At 46.3% G+C, this 3,076-nt stretch overlaps 1 long non-coding RNA gene across 1 annotated transcript in view; it reads right to left on the bottom strand.

Annotated features, from left to right (window-relative positions):
* Nucleotides 1-2,241: 2,241 nt before the first annotated feature.
* Nucleotides 2,242-3,076, bottom strand: part of LOC115071812 — a 1,507-nt gene continuing 672 nt past the window's right edge. Inside the window, exon 2 of the long non-coding RNA XR_003850885.1 lies at nucleotides 2,242-2,480. This is a non-coding gene — a long non-coding RNA (uncharacterized LOC115071812). The remainder of the gene's footprint in view (nucleotides 2,481-3,076) is intronic.

Here is a 3,076-nt window from a genome sequence, read left to right as displayed (position 1 = left end):
ATGACCCTCAATAAAACATTTCATCTCTTTATCCCCAGTTATTATCATTTACATACTACAGGATTGGTTTAGATAGTTTTCAGTGCTCTTCCCGTAACTTTTTATATGCTTTGGTTGCAGGATTTCTTCTGAAAATTCTAATAAATAATGATGGAAGATAATTGACTATACACAATCATTTTCCTTCCTTCTCTCATTCCTTCTTTCCTTCCTTCCTTCCTTCCTTCTTCCTTTTTTTCTTGCTGTGCGGGGGATGGAACCCAGGACTTCACACATGCTAGGTAAGCACCCAACCTCTGAGCCCTATCTCCAGTCCTTTGGGTTAGGTGACTCTTATGATCTTAGCCAACCTAAGACTCCAGGTCTGATATTCAGAAAAGAAAACTCTGGGATAGGAGAGCTATCAATAGCTTCTAGGACAAAACAGTCAACACATCTCAGACTATTTCATTTTATTATTGAGGCAAGGTCTTACATATCACAGACTGGACTTGAACTTGCTATGTAGCTGAGGATGTCCTTGAACTCCTGATCCTCCTTTCACTACCTCCTGAGTGCTTGTATTCCAGATGTGCATTATTATACCTGGCTAAGAAGTATATCCTCAAATATAAAAGCTGAGGACATTAGGGACATAGCTCAGTAAGCACAGTGATGGCCTAGCATGTATGAATCACTGGGCTTGATCTCCATCACCAAATAAACTGGGCATCATGGCATACATGTATAACTCCAGCACTCAGGAAGCAGAGGCAGGAGGATTAGGAGTTCAAGGCCATGCTTTGCTGTACATCGAGTTTGAGGCCAGCCTGGACTATATGAGACCCTATCTGAAAATAAAACAAAACCCTCAAAAGGACATATTTCTTTTACCCCAATTCCCTACCTCCTTTAACACATTGTAGTGTTTTCCTGAAAAGTTGCCCCAGTTATGTGAACCTCTAAAGGGCCTGCTGTCTGCTCTGAGTGGAGAAGACAGCCATCATCTTTCCTGGTAGCACCACCTTCACCTTTGCCATCAACAAACCTATGGGTCCCCAGGCCCCTGTTGGATCTAGAAGTCAGTTCCGGACCACCTCTCGCCTGCTTGTCTGCAGCCATGTCCCTCATTGGTGTTCTCTTCCCATCTCTGAACTAGAAACATTATTTGTCAGAGAGGGTTTTCAACTTTTCTCTTTCCAGCATGGACCTCTCCTTTCAGTCCCAGGCATGTTAATCTGTCTTCCTGAAACCCCCATGGTAACCTCAGCATTTCACATGGCCTATCCCTTGCAGTTAACTCCCCTCCCCCCCACCCTGTCTTGGTCCTCCTCATCCTTCCCTTATCTAAGACCTCAGACTTAATTATTTCGTGTGTGTGTGTGTGTGCAATCAGGTGTGCAGGCACATGTGTGCCATGGGTGTGGTGGCCAGAGCAATCTGGTGTCTTCCTTGATTGCTCTGCACCTTCCTTTTTCTTCTTTTCCCCTTGACATTCGTTTTAGAGACCAAGTCTCTCGCTGAGCCCAGTGCACCACTGACTCACTGCACTGCTTGACCAGAGAGCTTCAGGTATCCTCTTGTGTCCAGGCCCTGCCCCATTGGAGAGTTACAGATACACACCACCATGTCCCACTTTTACATGGGTTCCGGGGACACACACTCAGGTCCTTGTGCTTGTGTGTCAGGTAGTGTACCGACTGAGCCATCTCCCCAACTCCTCAAACTTCAGAAACACCCTGAACTCCTTCCTCTCACACAGCTCCTCTGTAGGAGATTTCTATCATCTACCACTTCTTACCTCCTCCACTGCCTCTCTGATTCACCATCTCTCAGTGGCCTCATGAGCTCATGTCCCCTTTAGTCTAATCTCAAGTCAGGGTTAAGAAAACACAGTAATTTCTTTGGAAACTCTCTAGTGGCTTTTCTAGTGGTGAAGTTCAGCTCAGCCCTTTCAGGCCTTACACCCACATCCTCTCCTCTCCCAGACCCCATTCCCACCAGCCCTGTTGCAACCATACTGGTGCAGGGCTGCCAAACACCCACCCACTCCAGAGCCTTTGCACTTGATCCTTTCCATAGAAACCATTCTTTTCCCTGTCCCCACTGGCTCCTCCCTCACATCCTCCAGCTTTTTACTCAACTATCACTTTCCCAGTGAAGTTTTCCCTGGCTCTTCATTTTACCATCATCCTGACATTCTCTATCTCCTTTTGTCGTTTCATGTCCCCAACAGCATTTATGCCTCATGGAGCCATCATGTAACCAGCTGATTTATCATTTATTCTTTTTTAGTGTCTGTTACACTGTAAGTTCAAGGAGGGCAGGGGTTTGTTTGGATGAGGCTCTGCCCCCAAAGAGGACAGTTGCTCTGGTGACTAGGAACTCAGTAATTGTTCAGCCAATAGTGCATGACTTACAGGTTGCACCTGGGGTCACGATGCCGGTTGTGGAGGCTTCTGAACTCATGAGCATCTTCTTTGTGTCTGCAGTTGTTTCCCCTGCAAAACGCACATGTTGGAAACTAAGGTTCTCAGTAGTTCTCCAATTCTAGAAATCTTTAAAAAAAATTCTTTTGATTGGGGTTGGAGAGATGGCTTAGAGGTTAAGAAGACTTACTGCTCTTGCAGAGAACCCGGCTTTGATTCCCAGCGCCCACATGGTGGCTACGAACCATCCTTAACTCCAGTTCCAGGGGAATCTGAAACCCTCTTCTGACCTCCACGGCATTGTACAACACGGGTGCACTCACATACATACAGGCAATACACTCATACACATAAAATAAAAATAATATGAGTGTATTGTCTGTATGTGAGTGCACCCGTGTCATGCAGTGCTCACAAAGGTCAGAGAGGGCATCAGATTCCCCTGGAACTGGAGTTACAAATGGTTGTTAGCCACCATATGGGTGATGGAAATCGAACCCTGATCCTCTGCAAGAGCAGACAGTGCTCTTAACTGCTGTACCAATTCTCTAGCCCCCAAGCCCCCAGTCCTAGAAATCTTCAGGAGACAGCAGTCAAGGTTTCAGAGCCAGGTGAGAGGGTGCCCAGAGGTGATGGGGGAGCAGAGCAAGTTTTCAACTTTCCCAAAT

The sequence above is a fragment of the Nannospalax galili genome, unplaced genomic scaffold, assembly GCF_000622305.1.
Source record: "Nannospalax galili isolate Female #2095 unplaced genomic scaffold, S.galili_v1.0 scaffold740, whole genome shotgun sequence".
NCBI classification, from domain to species: domain Eukaryota; kingdom Metazoa; phylum Chordata; class Mammalia; order Rodentia; family Spalacidae; genus Nannospalax; species Nannospalax galili.
Note: the sequence above shows the minus strand (reverse complement) of the source record. Positions and strands in the feature narration are given on the sequence as shown.